Raw genomic sequence first — 24,681 nt, forward strand, 5'->3', positions numbered from 1 at the left:
ATAAACTCACAACAACTGCTATTACTGCACAAGAGCAAACAAGGGTAAAAATTCAGCATGGACCAGGGAGGGTGCTGTGGATATTGCTCTGTGTAAATAAAGTGCTGATTGGACAGTAGCCAGACAGGAAGTACAGGTGGGACAAACAGAGAGGAGAATTCTGGGAACAGGAAGGCTGAGGCAAAGAGACGCTGCCAGCTGCCACCATGAGTAACAACATTTAAGATACTGGTAAGCCACGAGCCAGGTATAGATTTACAGAAATGGGTTAATTTATGATATAAAAACTAGATAGCAAGAAGCCTGCCACGGCCATACAGTTTGTAAACAATGTAAGTCTCTGTGTGTTTACTTGGTTGGGTCTGAGCGTCTATGGGCCTGGCGGGTGAGAGAGATCTGTCCTGACTGTGGGCAGGCAGGAAAACTCTAGCAACCGGAGGACCTCAAAAGGTCCCCTGCCTACCCAATGAGCTAAGGGAAGTTTTTAGCTGCTATGTAAGAGAGAAATACTTTTTTTTTACAGGGGTGGTCACTGATTGTTTGCCTATTTTTAGAGGATGTGTCTAAACCAATGTGCATAGGGAAAACTATGATTTGATTCAGCTGGTTAAAATAAGTAAATAAACAAAATAATAAATGTTTTAAAATATGATAATTTGCTCTACAAAAGTTTTCTGTGATAATGGGCAAAGATCTTGAAGCATGTAAAATTACTAACATGATCATTCCATAAAGGCTTCTATTTCAAACAAAAGGTAATATGCAGATATATGGGGGAAAAACTGGCATACATTAATAACCAAACAAAAATTAGACAAATGGCAGAAACAGAAGAAAAAGCCATGTGAAAATGCCCAGCACCATTAGAAGTTCCAGAAGTCAATCATATTTTATCCCATCTGGAGAAATAAAAAACTACTGAATTTAACAATAACTAGTGGTAGCAAGGGTGTGGAATGTGAAGACCTCATATGCTAATGGGGCACTAATATGTCTATTCACTTCTGTGTTGTTTTTCTCTAGCTTAATATGCTCCAACTCAATGATGTGGAAATCCCCCCCCCCCCGCCTTTGGTATAACTTCTCTGGAGAAACTTTTTGCACAAGTATATGATAATACATGAGAAAAATCATTAAAGTAACATTACTTGTGACAACAACAGTTGGATATTGTCCAAACACTAATCAATGCTAAAACAGTTACCTATAGTGTATGTAAAACAGATGGTGTGAACACTATAAACTAACTGCATCAATGTCATAAATAAATAAAGATATACATATATATTTCCTTAGTGTCTATATATTGTACCGTCTGTGTGTCAGGTACTGATCTTACCAATTTACAAATGGTTACAAATGTATCTTAGAAGGAAATAGTGAGAGCTGGGTGAAGTGGCACATGTCTGTAATCCCAGAAAAATGGAGGCTGGGGTCATATGATGATAAGTACAAGGGCAGCCTTTGCTATACAGAGAATCTGCCTAACCACTAACCACCACTCTGAAAAAAAAAAAAAGAAAAAAAAAGAAAAATAGAAAAGAAGGAAGGAAGGAGGGAGGGAGGGAGGGAGGGAGGGAGGGAGGGAAGGAAGGAAGGAAGGAAGGAAGGAAGGAAGGAAGGAAGGAAGGAAGGAAAGGAAGGAAGGAAGAAAACACAGTAAGGTAGGTATTAAGGTAAGGTTCACTGTTGGCCTCATTTTGCAGAGAAGGATACTGGCATACAGACAGTATACAACTTCAAAGCCCAGAGAAGTATTTACAACATAGTGTCCTTTTATAGCAAACAAACAAACCCAAGATTTTATTATTTATGGAAATATGTATAGAAAATGTTTTCAAAGAATGAGTAAAATGAATGCACCAAATTCAAGAAAGTGGTTATCCCTGAGTACCTGATCTGCTTGAAGACTGAAAGCAACAAGAAAATATTGCTGTTGGTGGACAGCCCAATTTGGCAGGCACCTGCAGTGGGCTTCCTGTTCCTTGGAACAAGGAATTGGATATGTCCGTGGATAGAAGTAGGGACAGTCTACTAGAAAAAGATACTTTCAAGGGAGGAACCAGGCAGAAACTTTAGGAGTTCAAATGGCAAAGGTTGTTTAAGGAAAAAAAAAAAAGGTGTTTATACCAAATAGTGTGATCTCTAGGGTTTTTTGCATAGTGCAGGCTTGCTTGTACATTATCTGTTACATGTAGCTCTACATACAACTTCATGCATCATGTCTCATCTCATTAGTTTCTTAAATTTCCATCCAGGAGTGTGTATTTCAGTATTATAATGAGCCCCAGGTCATAAGCAGACACTCTAATGAGCCTCTGCATCTGGACCAGTATCCACTGGTAGTCAGCAGAGACTGGGGGATTCCAGCCTTCTTCTTTGCTAACAGGGAAATATGTTGCAAAGTATGCTCATTCTGCAAACTTTGTATAAGGCCTTCCTGACCTAACTTCTCACCCTACTCTCTACTCCCTATGCTCTAGCTTCAGTATCAGTAATGTCCTAGCTCTTTCAATTGGTGATGGACTCATGGTTGACTTAGTTCTTTCTGTTGGTACATTTCATTATATACATTTTTTATATGTATACACATATATGTGTGTATACTATGTAGTGTTGTTTATATGAATATTATAATTTAATAAAATGGTTACCTGAATTTTGTGACACTATGCTGGATAGTTTTTGGTCAACTAGACACAAGCTAGAGTCATTTGAGAAACGGGAACCTCAATTAAGAAAAAGAATGCCTCCACAAGATCAGACTGTAGGCAAGTCCACAGGGCATTTTCTTAGTTAGTGATTGATGGAGGATGGCCTTGCCCATCGTGGGTGATGCCACCCCTGGCTTGTGGGTCTGGGTTCTATAAGAAAGCAGGCTGAGCAAGCCATGGTGAGAAAGTCAGTAAGCAGTGCCCTTCTGTGGCCTCTGCATCGGCTCCTGCCTCTAGGATCCTGCCCTGTTTAAGTTCCTGTCCTGACCTCCTTCAGTGTTGCGGAAGTGTAAGCCAAATAAACCCTTTCCTTCCCAATGTACTGTTTGGTCATGGTGTTTCAGCCCAGCAATAGAAACCCTGACAAAGAGAGACACACAGTAACAAGGAAGATCATTTTGCTTACCTTCTAGTTTTCAGCTACACCCCAAAAGGGTGGGATTGTTACTTCCTTGGCTTGTAGAAGAACAAATAAAATTATGATCACTTTACAGTATCTGTATAGTCATTCTGAAGATAAAACCAATGATTATAGGAGCAAGTGTTGTCAAAATCTACTCTTTTTTTTGGCACACTAAATTAAAAAACTGGATCTGACAATGAGAGCTAATAAATTAGCAGCTTCCCCCACACTCCCTTTAATGAAGATAACTACCTTATTGAGAGAATTGAAATAATAACACAAGAAAATCAGCAATATGAACTGCCAATTCAGGACCAACATGAAAAAGCTGGGAAATTGTCACACTCGTAACAAGTGTGTAACTCGTAATACGCTTGTAACAAGTAAAAGTTGGACAGACTGAAATAATGATGACTTTTCTTGGACCCATTAGAGAACAAACTGCCACCCCCATATCTGGACAGACAGCCTGGTTCTCGGAGGCTCATTCAAGATCTGTTCACATGGAACAGAAGCTTCTGAAGCCATACAGGGACAGCAACACTTGAATGGTGCCTCTGGGGAATTGTTGAGAGTTGAATGTGACCTAGAACGAGAGTAAAATGATCTGGAGATTCCAGTATACATATTTAACAGTCTTTCAAAGCTTACTTGAAAGCATTCCACCTGGTTCTCAGGGTGAAAAATCCATGAATGATCCTCATAACTGTTAGTCTTAGTCTGGAGAAGAATCAGTGGAGTGTACCTAAGACATTCTCTATAACAAAGACTAACCTTCTGGGGAGAATACTAACCTTAGCCAAGATGGGAAAATCATCATTTTGGCCCATCTTTCCTTCCTTCTAATCTCACTTTTAACCTTGAAGGAAGAGAAGGAAGGAGCCAGAGACAGAAGATGGGGGATAAGGACAGGGGAGGGAGAGAGAGCAAACCACTGAGAAAGTATTTGTCATAGTCACAGTCCAATGCAACAAGACTAGCAAAAGACAGATTCACTCATAAGAGAACAGAACAATGTGTCTTTTACACTCAACCTCCATACCAACAAGAAATTTCTGGAGAAATCTGGTAAATTATGAATGACAGAACTGAAGATGTAGACTCTTTTTCAACCAGAGTCATCAAGAAATTGCCATTTCAAAAGGAGAGGCAATAAAAGGGACATCAGAGAAATCTGATTATCTCTGACACTTATTGCTATACTAGACATTTAATATCAACAAAATAATAACCAGATTATTACAAATGTTTACAGTATGCTACATGTAGCTTTCATTAAAAAATAAAGCATACAGAAGAATATAAAACAAACTTTGAAGGGAGAAAACAAACATTAAAAGCAGGTTAATTCATGAATTCTAAAAGAACAATACTACCAATGAACTATGGTCATGTCATTTGATAACAGAAATATAAACAGCAAAGTCTAACACAAAATGTGTTAAAGAAGTAGAACTGATATATCAAAAGATAAACTTGAATCATTTTAAATGTTTAATTAAAGTTGAGCAAATGGAGAAAAAAAACATAAAGAACTATAACTTCCAGAAAACACAAACATGGGAAGTACCAACTCAACTACATCAATAATCACTTTACACATGTTCTCAATATGGCAATTAAAAACAGGGATGTTATTGCCGTGAGAATTATTAAATTGCCAACTATATTTCATCTGCAAGAAAGCCACTTTAAATATAAACACTCAGGCATTTATATTTATAAAGACAAACCATATTGATGCTAATCCAACTGGTCTAGAGTAACTTTTTGTTTCAGCCAAACCAGAAATAGAAAACTTATTATGACTAAATAGGGTCATCCTGCAGTAATAAGGGGCTCAGTCCCTAAACAGATATAATAATCATAAGTGAGTATGCATTTAGGACCAAAGTGTCCCAAACTAATAGAACTGAAAGGAAAACTGCAAACGTATTACTATAGTTACAGAATTTCACAGACATTTTCCATCAGTTGAGAGGTGTTGCAAGCAAGCTAGATGAAAGATATAATCTCTATTATATTATTATATAAATCATATGTATGTTTTGTTGAGGGTCTATTAAGTTACATTAAGGATATTATTGATGTGGACAGCATTATAAATCAGCTTTATAACTAATATTTAAAAACATTTTAGTCAAGAATAGCAGAATTCTATTCACACACATTGTGAATGTTTACCAAGACAGATCACATTCTGGGTCCTAAGACTTATCTTAATGAGTTTAAAAGACTAGAAACCACAAAAAATATATTTTCAGATTATAATGGAATTAAACAAGAAATCTGTAACAAAAAATATCTGGAAAATATGCAAATATTTGGATATTAAACAATGTCCTACTACACATTACATAGATCAATAAGAAGCCTCAAGAGTAATTAAAACATTTTATAGTCAATGAAAATGGAAGTGCATCTTTTCCAAATCTATGACGTACAGAGAGATCTGAAATAGAGTACGTATCCAAAAGGAACATGATCTGAAATCAATAGCCCATGCTCCCACCTCAGGAAAATGGAAAAAGAAGAGCAAGTCAAAGCTAAAGCAAGCAGAGGAAATTAATAATAACAAGCTCAGTTGAAGCCATTAAAGAAAACAGAAAACGCAGCGGTGGGACCAGAACTGGCTCCAATGTGTCTGAATCCAGTACTGGTGGGACTCTGCATGTAATCCTCTCCTCTCCCTTCAGGTGCTATTCCTCTTCATTTGGGACTCAAGAAACAAGTGTGGAAAAGTTTAAGAAAACAGGTTAGGGAGGGAGAAGGTGGGGGTGAGGATGGTGAATGAATACAAATGGGAAGGATAATAAATAAGGAGCCAGCATTCCTGAACAATTCTCAAACACATCCTAGGTAGCTCATTCAGTTTTAAATCCAAGAAGAAATCCTCTGCAACTCAAGAGTTCCACCCTCTGGGATCTTGGCTCAGCTCTCCAAGCCCAAGATCTGCCCTCTGAACCACATTTCCATTTCCACGAGAGTTAGCTTGAGTTTCAGCAGGACTTTTATCAGCCAGTGCCTTCCCTGTAGAACTGTGGGACTGAAACAACTTTGTATTTTGTGCGCCCTCTGTTCTGCTCAATCTGAAGCAGCAGCAGCAGTGTTTGTACCAACAGAAATCTCCCAGGAACTTGGTGTGGGGCTTGGGGTTTTGCTTCACTGAAGACAAGGATCCTCCATAAATTATTGGGTAACATCATTCATAGTCTGTCTTCTGTTGAGATGGTTGAGGACACTCGGGTCACAGGACTGATTCAAGGAGCCATCTGTGACTGACTGGGTGCTCACCTTGAGAAGAACCAGAGCAAAATGCAGCCCGGGCATATTCTTCTTGAATTTCTCTCCAAAGCATACTTTTTCTAACAGTGCATCACCAGACTTCAGTGTATTTTATCATCTTGACTGAGAATTTCATAACCCATTCATAGTATCTTCTTCATATTTAACTATCCTCTCATTAAACTCTCTTTTCTCTTACATGTTGTAAGCAAGGAGACCCAGTCTGTATCTCTACTGCTTTGCTCAGGAGTCAGTTTAGTTCAATATTCAAGTTCACCATATGTCAGTTTGCCCCTCCACATAAACTACAGAACGGGCCTCAGCTCAGATGTCTGTCATAGTATGGCAAGGATTCTCTCTGCCCTGGTTTTCAACAACACGCTCCTTTCCATTGAGCTGACTGATGGCGACATGAACTCCCACATTTCCACTGACAGTCTTTAATAATGATACAGGCATTCTATAAGACCACAAGTGCTTTTTACAGCTTGCTCTTCACATCTTTCTCAACCTTCACTAGCAGAGTCCTTAACATGTATAATCCTACCTGCATTCTAAGGAAACCTAAGTTTTGTATGTCTCCCCTATAAATTCTTCCAGCCAATGCACACTGCACAACTTGCAAGCCTACTTTTTGGCATTTGTTTACAACACCTCACTCCCAGTTACTAAAATCTACATAAACTTTTTTCATTTCTATTGTAATAAATTATCATACACTTATTATCTTTATTAACTCATAGTTTAAGTGTCCAGGGATTTGAATAGGTCCCTATGGGTTTCATCTGTATTCTCTTCCACCTCCAAAGCTTGTACTACCTCTAAAGTCTATCTCTTAGAACTTAAAAAATGCTTCCCCCTTGCATCTTCTACATCTAGGCAAACTTGGGCTTCCATTGAGCCCTCTGGGAATTCTTTTGCATCCTGTCTATGGGCAGCTGACTGACAACTTTCATCCCAGCTGATAACTCAATCCCTTTTTTCTAGATTATATGACACAGTCATGGGTTCCATGGGCAATGATGCAGTTTTTCAAGGTAATTATTTGTGTGTTACAAGGAAAATGAAAACCAAGAAAAATGTACAAAGCTGTCAAAGTAGAGGAACCCAAGGATCTATGATGACAAAATATTACTGTGACATACTACATGGATATCTAGGGGGGGGGGAAGTGATGTTAGATAGGAAATAGTAATAATAACAATGGAAGAACTGACAGATACTAGTTAATAATGATTAAAATATTGTAAGATTTTAGTAGTAAAGAACACTGTGTTTGGAGTGCAGAGGACTTTATTCTCTGTTTGACCTAAGGGTTCTGGCCAGACAATGTCAGAAACAGGGATTTCATCTTGATGCTGAGATTTATAAGAATGCAGAAAGATCTTTCTGCAAGATGAAAAGTCAGGGAGCCTGTTCTTAGTAAGAAACAAAACTCTGTTTTTAACATAGTTATCAGAAAAAAAATGAATCTTGAAGTGTTTGAGGGGTTTTTGGAGTTTCATCAATTATTTATCTAGGAATCAATATGATGTTATGTGTGTATGTGTTAGAGAGAGAGAGAAAGGAGGGGGACACTAACATACATAAGGACCTGGGTTCAATTCCCAGTACTGAAAACACAATCAAAAGAATTGGGAGCTCATTAAAATCTTAGGCACAAAGGAGACCCAACACATCATATTTTTTATGTGCCCTGTGACTTTATTCCTCTGTCATTGTCCTCAGGAGCTATTGGTGAAATTATTAAGGCCACTCCACGTAGTTAAAAGGGAGGTTTATTTTGTGGGGTAACTTACAAATGAAGGGGTAGGTTGCAGGGTCTGGCAAAGGTATAGCACAGTCCGGCGGTGTTCTCTGGAGAACTCTGCTCGGTCTACCTCCAGCGTCCGGGGTCCAGGAACCAAGAGAGACTTCTTCCTGATCCTTGGTCTTCTGCTTCCTCCTCTGCCCTGCTTGTGGGCGTGACCATTACCGAAGCCTCAATGGGGGTTGGAACTTCCAGGCCAGTGCTGGGATGGCTATCCACTACAAGGAGCTGTTCCTGCTAAAGGAAACCAGTCAAGTGTGGTTTCACCTGAAGAGTCATCGGCATTCAGACACCTGCTTTCACTCTAGATGTCACAACCTCTGATACTTCCTTCTATCACAGCTCATCATGCTGTAGTTGGCTTTTATCTGGCTTTCTTACTGAGCCTGCATCTCCATCACAGTGTCCATCCCCTGTACTCTGTCACCGTGAAGCTGAAGGGCAGGGACTTTGCCTGATTTGACAGCAAAACAAGGGTGGCAGTACCTTGCACAGTGCTTGGCACAAACCATAGGACACAAAGAGAGAAGGGAAGGAGGGATACAGACAAGAAAGGAGCTCATGACAGGCCTCCCCGGACAAACAGAAGAAAAGCCCAGCTCATTGCACAGTGCCTTTTTGTTTCATGATCTGCCAAGGCCTAACATAAATTTTCTTTGAAATATGCTACTCTCAGCTCTGCTCCTTCCAGCCAAGCTCTCCACGTTTTGCAGGGCCTATTTCCACTGAGACCCTCCTCATGTTCTCTTCTTTTCCTCAAGCCCTCTTATGCATGACAGTCCCCCAAAGGCAGCAGTTTACTTGAGAAGTACCAGCTCACTGCGATTTATATTCTAGCCACCTTCTGGAAGATTCTGAGGTCCAGCTGCACATTTGTATATTCATTGAGCCGTACTCTCAACTCCACAGCCTCCTGACAGCTGCAGATGGCAAAGCCATTTTTCATAAGGTGTATGTGAAAAGGAGAGGGACAGCGGCGGGCTTAAACATCACCTGGAGGAGGCAGCGCCTTTGAAGCCACCACAAGCACCAGGTATGACAGAGAACTAAACTAAATAGGGAGCAGACAATAATATTGTCTCAGTCTATTGGCATACACTAAAGGCTTGTACACCACTCTGCCATTGTCAGGGACCATCACACCCTGCACAGTATTCAGAATGCCTCAACTGTATTCGGATGCTCATGGCAAACACATTGAATGTAGCGCACTCTCTGCTGCTGCTGCCTTCCCTCCCCCATATTCTTTCTCTCCATGTTAGTTTGATAATCCTAAGCTCTGGGGTGAGCAGGTCACAAACACAAAGCACCAAGAGTTTGATATAGCCGAAGATGTACAGATAGCTAGTTCATAAAAAAAAGAAGAAAAGAAAAGAAAAAAAGAAAGTTTGGAAGGTCTAGTTTTTGTGTTCTGTGTGGGAGGAATTACCCATGGGTCCTGGCTCCTGTCTCGGAGCAGCAGCTGACAGTTGTCACATCAAAACCACCACTGCTGTCTCGCAGGAGCGGGAATCAATGAACCTACAACTTCGCTTCTCCCCTGAAACAGGAGATGTATTTCTGCTGACGAGTGGGCCCACCTCCTTACAGAGGAACCAATGGGCCACCTCTGCCTATAGGGGTCTCTTTTGTCACCCCACTCAATTTTATACTCAGTTTCAGCCCCTGCTCACATAAAGCTAAATAGAATCCACCCATGCTATTTTCTCTATGTCCCTTCATTAATATAATCTCCACATTTGTAGTTTTTTAGGACTGTAACAAGACTCTAATCTTTATCTTCCTGCCTCATAATATCAGGGAGTGTTCTATGCTGCATAAGCCTGTCCTGGTGACGCCTTAATAGAGGCCCAGAGGCAAGGTTAGGGTGATCATCGACTGGAAGCTAGAGACTAAAACTAATCTTTTCTCTGAGTTAGTTATGGTAACTATTTTGTTGCAACACTGAAAGAATATAGTGTTTATATTTTTTATCAGCTAAAGAGGCTTGAGCTGGAAGGGACAGTTCCATTGCAAGTTGGAAGAAAAGCCATTCTTGCTACAATGTGGGAAAATATTGAGCTGTATTTTTTCCCATGCCCTCACACATTCTGGAAGCCCAAGCTTAAAGGTGAAACACTAATTTATCTGGAAAAGGGAATTTCAAGGAGCAAAAAAATACCCTTCAGTTTGTGGTTGGGTATTACTATCTAGACAAATTTAAATGAAGATTCTGAAAATAAAAACAGAAATTTTGAAAAATTTGCAGTTTGGCTTACAGGGAGCATAAACATGTGGCCAAGGATGGAGTAGTTGTTATAGCTGATGGAAAGAATCCAAATGCTCTTCATTAGGATAATCAGGTGTCTTATGGGCACCTTAGAAATCTGAGAGGACACACATACACACACACACACACACACACACACACACACACACACACACACAACTGGCTCAAAGTTACAAAAATACACACTTGTTTCAAATATCTTTAAAGACAAAATAATTTTAGAGAACTCCAGGCTACCCTGCATGTCCAGGGCAGCTTTAAGATCCATTTTCCTAGAACTCCTTCCTTGGCTATAAAGCATTCCAAGACCATTGCAGACATGTTTCAAGCTGGCCTGGGTACAATTGGCACTGATCTACCTTGGCATCACCCACATGATTCTATTTGTTCAGGCATACAGAAGGCAAGAGATATGGATTCCTGAAGGCTTCTACTGAAATGCGTAACCCTGGGAGGCCAGACAGTCTTCTCCATTGTTCTGGTATCGGTAAGATGCCCTGACCAGGCAACTGTGGACATGAGAGAATGAAGCCAAAGCTATAAGGGAAAACTCGAGTAGATGTTGACAATGGGCAAGGCTCATCTGGAAAAATTACAGTGGTATGCACATGTGTGTGTGTTTGAGTGTGCATGTGTATTCGCATGTGTGCGCATGCATGTGTGTGTGTGTGTGTGTGTGTGTGTGTGTGTGTGTGTGTGTGTGTGTTAGTTTATTAGATTGCCTTACGCAATCAAAGCTGGAGAGTCCCATATGGTTATGTGCCGGCTAGGGAGCCAGACAAACCATTAACTGCTCAGATAAGAATATGTAGGCCTCAGAATAAGATGGGCCAGTGATGCAGCCCAGTCTGAAGCTAAGAGGCCAAGAAGCCCCCTGCAGAGTTGCTGTTGTATGTGCTAACAGGCTAAGAAGCTGGAATCTGGAGTCCATAGGTGATGCACAGTGGTGTCACTAGGACACATGCTCAGGACACATCTGCTGCTTTCCTTCTTCTGTTTCTGTTTTATCTAGGCCCCTAAACTATTTAGATGGTATTGTTCATATTTAAGGTGAATCTTTCTCCCTTAGTTGTAGTCCTACAAACCAAATATCTCTAGGAACATCCTCAGTAGTGTAAATTGATAATATTCTAGGTGTCTCTCTATCCAATAAGGTTGCTAACTAAGATTAACCATTACATAAAGCCACCTCCTGCCACAGTCCTGGATTCTAAATATTAAATTTTAGAATTTATTGTTCATCTGCTTATGTTTGGATTTTGAGCTAATCATTCCTTGCTATTTTCCTAAATCCTCTGATCATCTCTCTCTCTCTCTTTCTTTCTTCTTCTTCTTTTTTTTTTTTTTGACTTTGTTTTCTTGTTGTTTTTGTTTGGTTGGTTTTTCATTCCTTGCCTGACCCTCATATAACAAGTCTTTCTATATCTCTCCGCTCCCAAATAATGACACAGACAAAGAGACTTATTATTAATTATGAAAGCTTGGTCTTAGCTTAGGCTTGTCCCACTAGCTCCCCCCCCCCCCCCCCCCCGGAGGTAGAGTTTCTCTGTGTAGCTTTGCACCTTTCCTGGAACTCACTCTGTAGCCCAGGCTGGCCTCAAACTCACAGTGATCCGCCTGCCTCTGTCTCCTAGCATGCTGGAATTAAAGGTGTGCACCACCATTGCCCGGCCCCACTAACTCTTATAACTTAAATTAACCCATATTTTTATTAATCTACACTCTACCATGTAGTTTTACCTCTCTTCCATCTTTCACCTCCTGTGTCCTCTCTAACATCTCCCACAGGCCTGGATTCCTCACCCCCTTCCTTTCTCTCCCTGGAAATCCTGCCTATACCTTCTACCTAGCTATTGACTGTTTAGCTCTTTATTATGCCAATCACAGCACTACACCTTCACACAGTGTACAACTATCACACAACACCCTCACTCAATCCATCATGGAAATGTATGGTTTTCGTTTCAAGCTTTAGAGGGGCTCTCAGCTGAGTTGAACTCTTAGGAAACTGAAGCTGGACTTTAAAACAGTGCTGGAACTGCTAAGATTGGGGTTAGACCAAAAACATTCTGTCCCATACCACGGGCAAGAAACTTTGGGGAATGTACATGAAATGATAGTTTGGATCTTGAATCTCCACAAAGTTCTACATGTCAAGGTCTTGGACCCCAGACGTGGTGAGGATACTGCAGAAGATAGAACCTTTGGCAGGCAGGATCTAGTGGTAGGTACATGAGTCATTGTGGTATGACTCCAAAAGGAATTGGGAGAACCAAGCCCTCCCTTTCTCTTTCCTCCACCATGCATGAAGTTTGTGGATGTTTCTCTGTCATTTGCTTCTTGTCATAATGTACTGCTTTACCAAACAGGCCCAAAGCCATGGGACCAAATGTCATGGACGGTATCTCCAAAAGAATCACTTTGTCTTCATAAGTTCATTACCCCATGTGATTTCTATCATCTCAAATGTTTTTATGTGCCTGAGTGCCTTATCTGCCTGTGTGCCTGTATATCACTTGCTTGCCTTGTACCTGTGGAGGCCAAAAATAGGGTCCTGAGTCCCCTGGAATTACAGATCATTGAGCAATAGAAATAGAATTCCCCCTGAAACAGCAGCAAATTAGTCTTAACTGTTGAGCATATCTCTAGGCCCAAGTCTTAAAATTTTTAAGAATGGCTAGGGAGATGGCTCGGCAAATATGAGAGCTTGCTGTACAGACATGGTGACCTGTGTTCAGATCCCCACAAGTCATATAGAAGGCCTGGTTTGGTGTGCCTATAACACCAGCTTTGTGGTAGGGAATAAGAGAGCTGCTGTGGCTTTTGGACCGACAGCCTACTTAAAAAGTGGCAAACTCAGGTTCGGGAGAGACCCTGTCTCAAGGAGCTTTTGTGGAGAAGCATAGAGGATGGCACTTAATGTTCTCCTCTGACCTCTGCACATATGCATGTTCATGTGAACCTGCACACCCACGTACACATATGCAGGCACCACACATACACACAAAAACATGTACATGTCCCGAAATTGAAGAAATCTGACATTGTGTTAAGTATCATTTCTAACCATTACAGTATAAATGTAGAAATAATTAACAAGAGGCACTTCAGAAAGTTCACAAATATAAAAAGTTAAATATCATGAATGCATATCCAAGAAATCAATGAAGAAAATAAAAGGAAAATTTAAAAGTTTTTGAGATTAAGCAAAAATAGAAACACAATAAACCCAAACCTACAGGATGCAATAGAAGCAGTTATCAGAGGAAAGGTTAAATGCCTAAATCAGAAAAGAAGAAAGATTCCAAACATTTTATAACTCAGAGTTCTTGGAAAGCAAGAAGTGGCCAAGTCTAAAGTGGGAGAAAGAAATAACAACATTATAGCAGAAATAAAGGAAATGAGAAACAAGAAAAGATCAATAAAGCCATGAGTTGGTTTTTGAAAATATACATAAAATCAATTAAACTGTGTGTCAATAATTTTTAAAAAGGAGAAAAAAGACAAGAAAAGCTGAAAAGAAAAACAATACAGATGATGCAATGGGAACACAAAGGAACAAAAACTATCATGAATAATTATATGCCAATAAATTGGATAATCTAAAAGAAATCAATACACTTCTTGACACGTACAACCACCCAAATTACATTATGAAGAAATAGAAAATCTGAGCACAACAATAATAAGTAAGGAAATTGAATTGGTATTAAAAAGTCTTCAATCAAAGAAAAGCCCAGGAACTGGTTTCACTGCTGAATTCCAGCAAACATTAAATGAATTAAAATCAATCCTTCTCAAACTCTTACAAAATATTCAAGATCAGGAAACATTTCCAAACTCATTTTTATGAGGCCAACATTACCCTGGAGGAAGGGAAGCAAGAAAAGTGAAAAGGACAGGGAAGGAATGGAGGAAAGAGGGAGGGAAGGAGGGGAGAGGGAGGGAAGGAGGGGAGAGGGAGGGAAGGAGGGGAGAGGGAGGGAAGGACTATAAGCCAATATCCTTGGGGAGCATGGGGGGAAAATCCGCAACACAATATTAGCAAACTGAATTCAGTAGCACATTAAAAATATCGCTCAAACTGGTCAAGTGAGATGTAAAAGTGTACCATATTTGTAATAAAAATATGATGCATCATGTTAGCAGACTGAAGAACAAAAATAATATCATTCAATAGAATGCAGAAAAACACTTTCAATAAAATTCATCATCCTTTCAGAAAAAAAATCTCTCAACAAATTAGGTATAGAAAGAATGTTTCACAATGTGGGAAGAAAGGTCATGCATGACAGATCTGTAGTAAACACAATACTCAGCAGGGGAAAGCAGAAAGCACTCCTAATATCCACACAGGCAGTGGCGCTTGTTCTCAGCACTTTCATTCAGTGCAGTGCTGAAAGTCCAAACAAGAGAAATTAGGCAAAAGTAAGATGCAAAAGGCATCCAAGTTGGAAAGAATGAAATTATATTCTCTGTGTTTTCATAAGACAGATTTACAGATTTACATCTCATAAATGTACAGATCAAGAATGCAATTTTACTCAACGCTGTTAGAACTAATGCATGAATTCAGTAAAGTCACAGGATACATAGTCACCAGTGATACAAACGTCATTAGTACTGTTATATACTAGCAATGAACAACCTAGAATAGAAATCAAGAGAGATATCAAATTTATAGTAACTATCAAAATTTATAAAATACACACAGGCAAACTTAATATGCAGAAACATCTTACAATGATAGTTATAAAACACAGATGAAAGAAATTAAAAAATGGAAATAGGCACAAAGACATGCCGTGTTTATGGATTGGGAAAAGTTATATAAGTAAAGTGTCCAAACTACCCACATGGTCTACAGATTCAGTGCAATTCAGTCTCAAACAAGCAAACCCACAAAAACATAGGGATGGGATTCATCAAGGCCTATGGTAAAATGCATATAACCACAAAATAATCCAACAGACCTAACAGTCTTGAGTAAAAGAAACAAAGGTAGAAGCATCATAAAATCAGATCCAGAGGCCAAAGAAAAATATTCAGATTAACATGACTAAGTTAGCCAGCCACATCCCCTCAGGAATCCAGTAACTACATGGATGAACCTAGAGGATGTTTTAAATGAAATAACATATGGATCTCATGTCTATGTGGAGTCATTTTTTTTCTTTTCCTCATTAATAGAGAAATTCAAATCAGATGGTTGGTTCCAGAAGGTGCATAGCAGGGTGAGGTGAGGCAAAATCAGTCAAGGATTGCAAACTTCCAATTAAATAGAAAATAAAATTAATTTCAAAGAATTAAGGTGTCTCTCGTGCAACAGTTTGACTCCACTTAAGGTTATATTACATTCTTGAGTAGATATAAGCAGTTCCCAGCAGAAAAGTGATAAAAAGTGAGGTGACGTTCATGTTAACCATCTAGAACCAGCCTTTCTGTATGGTATACACACTCCAAAACAGCATGCTAAGCACTAAGAAAAAAATGTTATCTGGACCATGTTTAAATTACACATAAAAATATATAAATACACATGAGAAACAAACAATGATAGTTGCCTAAACATCCAGCTGAGTTTTATTTGTAATGTGTAGAACTCAGGAAAGGGCCCTTTCAGCACTGAAGCAGGATCCCCATCACTGTGGGGCTCTGTAGGCATGAGGCTGATGAGGGACCATGACAATCCTCAGGGGCCTGTCCATAGGACAGTGAGGATTGTAGGTACCCAAAGAAACTAAAAACAAGACATCTACCATGAAATCAATGGAAGGGTAAAGATGGCTTCTTTTATCTGATGATTTAGAAAGAGAGGTCCAGCCTCACCCAGAGAACATCAGAGATCTTAAGTAAGAATGTGTTTTGAGTCTGGAAGCATACACAAGTCTAACCTCTAAAAAGGAAAATGTGTTTATCAGAGATAAACACCAAAGAGAACTTGACTAGAAGTTATGACATTTGACTCCAGAAGGCTCATAGTGAGTAGAAGAAGATACCAGAAACTCAAGAACAATCCAGGCTCAAACATAGACAGGGATTCGTGTTCTCTCACCTGGAATCACCTGATCTAGTCTCAGAAGGTAGTGTTCATGTATGTTTGACTTTCATGTAGTTTCTCAGGTGTGGTTGTCATCATAGCTCAGGACACAGAAGACCAGTAAGTAGCCCTAGACTTTAGAAATAAAGTGGATTTGGCTTTTGGTCAGAATTTTGCTTTGTTTTTTGTTTGTTTGTTTGTTTCATCCTTCCTGCTTCAGGACCTCTATTTCTCTTCATCGCTCTCCTCTAAGAACTAGCCACATACTTGCCCTTGCTGAGGTGAGAACTGGCCCTTCATCATCAGGCCGAGTGACTCTAAGACACAGCTGAGCGAATGGAGTACATTCTTGACTCAGGCAGAATCTCTTTAATAATTTGAAGATGTGCCTAGAGACAATAGCTGGAGGGTGCTGGGCATGAGATGAGACGTGAGAATGGCAGCCGTGGTTGCCTCTTCCAGTCACACACGCCAACACAGAAAGAACTCCTCCCCTCAATGGACTAAATGATAAAGAATGTGTGCTTTGGGAGAGCAGTAGTGATAAGTTCTCAAGCAATGTTTCTCAACCTGTGGTTCATGACCCTCTTAGGGGTCATATATCAGTTATCCTGCCTACCAGATACTTTTATTATGAATCGTAACAGTAACAAAATAACTGTTACAAAGTAGCAATGAAATAATATTATGGTTGGGGGTCATCACAACACAAACTGTATTAAAGGGTCCAGCATTAGGAAGATTGAGAACCACTGTGTGGCTAGGACACGATATCTTAGGCTCTAATTTATCTACTTGCTGAGACCCCAGGTTTCCCTTTTTCCACTGGGTTTTCAGATATTTATTTTATTTATTTACTTGTCTCTTTCTTTGTTTATGTTTTTATTTATTTATCGTGGGCAGTGGTGCAGTGGTGTGTGTGTGTGTGTGTGTGTGTGTGTGTGTGTGCGCGCGCGCGTGTGCGTGCGCGTGCATGCGCGTACATGTGGAAGAGGTCAAAGGACAGTCTGAGAGGGCTAATTTTCTCCTTTTGCCATGTGGGTCTCAGGGATTGAACTTGTCGTCAATCTTGACTGTAAGCACCCTTACCCATGGAGTCATCTCCCTGAGCCCCTCCCTGTTTAATAAAATTCCAATCCCCTTTTTAAAGCTAATTTGAAATGTTTCCTACTTTTATCACCAAGCCATCCCTGGCAACAATGATTTAATTTCCCTGCTCATGAAGACACACGTACTTGGAGTAAAGCTGGAGCTTCGTAACTCTCCCAACTTCTAGCAACATACTGTATCCCACATACCCCACTCTACCTTCTGTTCACTTGTATCCCTTTTTCTGATGTATACTCCTTCTACTGTCCCCATTCTTTACTCTTTCCACCATGCAGTCTAGAAATTGTACTTCATGGTAAATTAAAACCCTAACTTTTTGTTCTCCTTTCCATTTCTTACTAAACGGAACAAGGCTAACCCCAGAAAGTCCTTTCTACTCTCAGTTTGTTCAAGCAGGAAGTGCCATTCTCTCATTTTCCACACATGCTTCAGGGATGTGAGAAAGCCTAGTCCAGCTCCTAGCTGCTTTCCGCTACTTCTAACCCATCTACTTGCCACCAAATTTTGACATAAAAAGAACTAAGCCTTGCCTCATCTTTATCAGACTCTGGTGGCCGTGTATTGGGAGACGTGTACTACACTGATCTATCCTCAAGGTCATTACCACCCTCTTCCACATTCATGGGGAGAAGGCTGCCTTTATGTTTCCAAGAGTCCTATTCTGCTCATGTTTACTATATGTAAATACACCAAGTCTTTCTACTGGGAACACCTTAAATCATTTGTTTTTCTGACTGATCAGGATTATAGAGGGAGAAAAATCGTTGTTGCTAATCCTTATAGTTACTTTCACGTAAAGGCAACTTTATCAGCTTTTTCCTCCTAGACTCTTACCACTTTCCAAGAAAGGAGACCTAAATGATTTGTTAGTCTGGTTCAAGACCTGTGCACACACATTGACCTGACACTTTTTGCCCTCCTCTTTTTAGAGCTCACCTCTTCTCCATGGGTAAATTATATTGTCTATTTTCTAATCACCTGAAATAGGTCTTCCTCTTCCTTGCCAGAAGCCTTCTTGGGTCCACAGCTTTCTAAGCCTGGATTGCTAAGTCCAGGATTCAGTATTAGACAGTAAACTTTAAAAAGCCACATTGTCTAAAATTGAGTTTATGAGTAATAAACATCACCTTTTCATTCCCATCTCCTTAAATTATCTTCTCTCTCTTCATTGTTTTCAAATTAGATTGGAGGAAAAAAATGCAGTCATGAGGGCCCCATAAAACTCCAACACTATAATTCAGTTAGTCTCAGGCAGCAGCTCCTCTCCACATAGTGTCTCAGCAATCTTCCTCCTCTCCCTCATCTGCCTCCAAGGTCCCATCTACCTTCATTTGTAGTCAGTCGATTCTATATTTTAGCTTGAGATTTTCTTGACCCCTTTATCCCCAAGAGCCTTGGCTCTTCTTAGCACATGTAGCAGAGAAACTGAACCAAGCTGTGAATGCTGTGATACTCTTAGTCATTTCCAGCTTCTGAGGCATCTTTGCTTGGAGTAAGATTGAGTTTGAGACAGAATATCACTCTATAGTCTAGGCTAACCTGGAATTTATCATTTAGACAAGGCTAATTTTTGACTCACAATCCTCCTGTCTCAATCCCCTAAAGGCTGGGATTACACCATCTCTAGTTTCATGGCTACAGTTTAATGCTCTGTAATTAGTTAACAAGTTAAACCACTAAGTGAAAGCCAGAGGATTCACAACCAGATGGGCAGTGTCAGGAGTTCATGAAGAAAGGCTAATCCCAGGCAGTTCAATGAGAATTAGAACAGATACAAAGGAAGGAATGCGTGACATGGCCACAAAGGAAGGCTCACCTTGGTCCTCAGCTACTTCTGCTGCTTGATGAAATGTGTGTCTAAACTTGAGCTCTTTTCAAGTTTGCCATTTGCAAGTAACCAAATGCGGTATCTTCTTTATGATATTGAATTTGGTTGAGTTGATTTAGGTGGGGAGGTGAGAACAATTAGCTTGAATCTGCCTAGCCTTCTCATTTGTCCCCATGAAATTAAGGATGAGCATCTCACCCATACTAGCCTGTGGTTTTTATGGGGCCACGTCACTTACAGCCCTCATTTGGGTATTTTCTTTCAGTCGTGATCCCAAGGCAAAAACTTCTCTCCTGATCTTTGACTGTAAAGCAGGGAATGGTCTGATGGGATCTACAAGGCATTACTACATCCACCTAGGCATTTTAGAATGACAGACCTAGAAATCTCCTTACCAACACACACACACACACACACACACACACACACACACACACACACACACACGTATGTGTGTATGTATATATATATATATATATATATATATATATATATATATATGTAATATTCCATGGAGCTCTTGGACTTCCTCTCATGCTAGGCAGTACCAGGGAAACAACTTCATCACAGACCCAGCATCGGCTCAGCACTTCATTCTCAGACTCGCTGGGACCATTTCTCAGCTCTTTCACCCAGGACAAGGAGTGTGGCATGATTGGCACACTCTGTGCAGGTGTGAGAAGATAGTTAGTACCTCAGCAGGAGCTACCCAAGCAGCCCTGCCAAGAGGTTCTGTGAAAGAGCCTGGAGGTATCTACCACACCTCACACTAGCTTTTCTCTCTCTTAAAGAAATTGGTGAAAAGCCATTTAATTACAGAGTGTTAAGTGAACACCTAATTATGTCAAGTTTCTGAACTCTAAGCTCCCAGGGACTGGTAGGATTTCTGAGTTTTAATCCCTCTTTTCACACTCACTTCACCTGTCTTAGCAGTGTGGATCTTTTTAGGCTGTCTTTTTAAGAACAGCAAAAAATAGAAACTTAAAAGCACCACTCAATGATATAATGGCAAAATTCTTCAAAGTTTTCAAAAATTAATTATTCAAAGGCTAAAAACCGTGCTATAGTGCAAGCACAAGAGCCCTGGAAGATAAAATAGCCATGCTCAAACTTATCTTTGCCATGCTAGCCCGTGCCTTGAGCAAATTGCCCAACTTATCTAAGCCGTCATTTCTGGGAAATAGACACCAAAAAACCCTGACAGTTTATCTCTGCCATGTAAATTTGGAAGGCGAAGGACTTATTTTTAACCCTTTTCTTAATCATTTGCATCATATTGTCTTCCTTGGCAATCTCATCTATACTGTGACTGTATTCACCACCTTTGTATACAAATTCCCATCTGACGCAGACCTCCCAGGATTTGCTATATTAAATCTGATAATTCCCCTTGGGGACCCTAAACAAAACATCAGGTCAGTCTTTCCACTACTCAGTATGATCCTCACTTATTATTCTCTCTTCCTGGGAAGGGCTTCATCATCCATGGCAATCCAAGTGCAAAACTTTCACCATTATCTTGACATCCTCAGCTCCTCATCCCTAGTATCCATGTACCCAAATCTCCTGCTGGTTGACAATGTTTTTTACTGTCTCCCATTTTCCTCATCTCCCTGTTTGTCAAGCTATTATGAAATGCTATCGTTTCCCCCTTTCAAAATCCTCCTAACTGCTCTCCTCAGATTCTCCATTACCTCTTCTTCTCTAATCCACTTTGCTTTTCAACATCAAAAGCAATCTTAAGCAAAAAAAGTTAATCTTGTTATTATCACCCACTTACAACTTTCAAATAGCCCTTCATTGCTCTTACGATGGAAACCAAACTCCCTTCTATGACCCTCAAGTTCTAAGGCCAGTGTACAAGGACAACCTCATGCATTGCTTAGCTTTACTCTCTGCCTTCCAGTTACATTAAGCTTTTCTTTTTTTCAAGTGGGTTCCCTTTCTTCCTAACAAGGAAGGCTGGCACGTATAGGTCTCTTTGTGTGGAGCACTATTCCAGCTCTTCCGTCTCCTTAACTATAAACACATCATCTTCACATGTTCCCAGTTCTTTCCCTCTCTCATACAGCAAGAGTCCTGACATAATTTCCTTGAAAAAGACTCCCCTGACTCAGGGATTGCAAGTACATTGCTTGATGCATGAGGGTAAAGTGATGTAAGTAATCCAGTCACACTTCACTCATAAGTCCTATGCCTCAGTATCTTTCATCTAATCTGAAATTCATGGGCCAGGTTATGTGGCAATGCAGTCTTATGTCCCTATACTAAGTCAACACTTTTTAGAGCATTTCTAGTTATGGAAGGGCCATATACTCTCATTTATAATATCATGATGCCAATTTTATATTTATGTATATAATTATTGAGGGTTTTCTTTGTTGTTTGTTTGTTTTATAAACCTGACACAATCTAGAATTGTTTGAGAGGAGGGACTCTCAATTCAGAAAATTCCTCCATAAGACTGACCTATAGGTAAGTCTGTCAGGAATTTTCTTTTTTAATGACTGATTTGGGAGGGTCTGGACAGTGGCACCACTGGGCAGTCTCCTGAATTGTTTGAGAAAGCAAGCTGAGCAAACCATGAAGAGCAAGCCAGGAAGTAGCATCCCTCCATGGCTCCTCATCTATCCCTGCCTCTAGGCTCCTGCCCTGACTTCCCTTGGAACCTGAGAGTTACAAGCTGACATGAGTGCTACCTCCCCAAGTAGCTTTTGGACATGGTGTGTGATCACAACAATAGGAACCTTAAGACATGTATTCAATGCCTGTCCCTTCCAATAGACTTTAAGTTTCCAGATACTCCATCTGACTTGGTCACCACTTTATGCATTTTCTGCCATCATCTTTGATCCACTATGGACACTCAATAAACATCTATGTAATTAATGAACAAAAAGAGAAAGACAATTATCATAAAAATATTTTTCTTTATTTATGAGATCATAACATTGCTGAAAACCTGGCAAATACTGAATGCATTTTAGCTTGAGCATGAAAAATGAGTTAACAAATTTCCAAACATTAAGTGACTTACTAAGAGCGACAGTGATATCGTTTGCAAAATGAGGTGCCCCTTAGGTGAGTCCTGTCACCACAGAGACTTCTCTTCATACAAGGGGTTTAGAGATTCCACAAGCCTGCCTGAGACATAGAGACCCCTCTGACTCTTCCCTGGTATCAGAATCAAGGCAATGTACTGCAAACAGTGGGGAGTCTGGGTCTCCCTGCTTAGCCCCGATTGTTCAGCCAGCAGTGTTTATAAAAGCCAGGCATTTGGTCCGTGCCACTCAGAAAAAATGAACTGGCAGTAGAAGTCCAATAAGACCTCAGTCACTGTCTCGGATGAAAATCATTAGCCCCGTCATAGCTCTCATGTATTGAGTACTTTGGGGACAGGCACTATGATAAGTGCTGTCCATGCATTATTCATTTCCTCTACACAGTGACCCTATGATCTATTAAGTGGAGGTATATAAAATTGTCACTATTTGACCCTTTGTGACCTACAAAAAAATGAAAGTTTTATGTTTCAGTCTAATAGATCTCATGCCCCTCCACTTTAAAAATGAGGAGCTGAATTTCCAAAGCCTGGTATGGAAACCCAGAGAGCCTGATTCCAGAGGCATAAACAAAATGGTAAACCAAAGAACAGCTAACAGAAATCAAGAGTTTATCAATTTTTTATATGCACTATTTTAGGTCTCTCCCCATTTTGTACTGGTTCATATTAAAACTTTTTACAATGAAAATGTTCTCTCTCTCTCTCTCTCTCTCTCTCTCTATATATATATATATATATATATATATATATATATATATATATATATATATATATATATATATATAGTGTGTGTGTGTGTGTGTGTGTGTGTGTGTGTGTGTGTGTATGTACAAGAAGATGATGCCCACTTCTTAGAAGGTAGTTGGCAGGGATAGAGTGAGTGGCAACAGGCTGTGGAGAACTGCTGAGAAATTAAGGAGTCTCTGCCTACTCTTGCAAACACCTGGGAAGAATCTGGGACCAGCAGCCAAACAACAGCACCAGTAGCCATACCCTTTCTGCAGCACCTGTAACTGACAACATGAAGTCCATCTCAAGCTTTTGTTGAAATTATTACCAGAAGAATTGTCAGGGACCTATGGGTCACATGCCTCGGACATCTCTTTAAAGATGAAAGGTTAACTCAATAAATATATGCTGAGTAATTACTACAAGCCAGACACTGCACTGGTTTTTGCTTGCAAAGATATGGGTGGGAGATATACAGCACTTGCCCTCATGGGGCTTACAAACTAATCAAGCAGGTGTGAAACACTCCATTCCACCATGAGCTTAATGTCCAACATGTGGTTATAAGAGTGAGCATGGGAGTTGGGGATTTAGCTCAGTGGTAGAGCGCTTCCCAGCAAGTGCAAGGCCCTGGCTTCGATCCTCTGCTCAAAAAAAAAAAAAAAAATCTCAGCTTTAAGCCCAGCGGTGGTGGCGCATGCCTTTAATCCCAGCACTCAGGAGGCAGAGACAGGCAGATCTCTGTGAGTTCAAGGCCAGCCTGGGCTACAGAGTGAGTTCCAGGAAAGGTGCCAAAATGACACAGAGAAACCCTGTCTCAAAAAAACAAACAAAAACAACAAAAAAAGAATGAACACAGCTTGTTGTGAAGATGTTCTATGTTCTGAAGAAATGGCTGGAGGAAAACCTGAGAGATAAGCTAAGCAACTGATGAACACCTTGTCACTAGGGCCAGGTGGTTTGCTCAGGATCAGAACATTAACTCCAATATCATGCAACTTAGTGCCTCTCTGTGTCTCTTCTTAAAACTGAGTTGTGGTGATATTGTGTTCCCCAAAATATTGTGCACCCTAATAAATTTATCTCTGTATCTAGACAGCTACTAGATACAGAGGCAAGAAAATGGTGGCACTCACACCTTTAATTCTAGCATTCGAGAGACAGAAATCCCTCTGGATCTCTGAGTTCAAGGCCACATTGGAAACAGCCAGGCATGGTGACAAACACCTTTAATCCCAAGAAATGAGCCTTTAGTCCCAGGGAGTGATGGCAGAAAGCAGAAAGATATATAAAGCTTGAAGACCAGAAACTAGCAGCATTTGGCTGGTTAAGCTTCAAGGCTTCTGAGAACAGTTCAGCTGAGACCCATTCTGGATGAGGACTCAGAGGTTTCCAGTCTGAGGAAACAGGATCATCTGAGGAACTAGCA

Source organism: Onychomys torridus, chromosome 11 (assembly GCF_903995425.1).
Source record: "Onychomys torridus chromosome 11, mOncTor1.1, whole genome shotgun sequence".
NCBI lineage: Eukaryota > Metazoa > Chordata > Mammalia > Rodentia > Cricetidae > Onychomys > Onychomys torridus.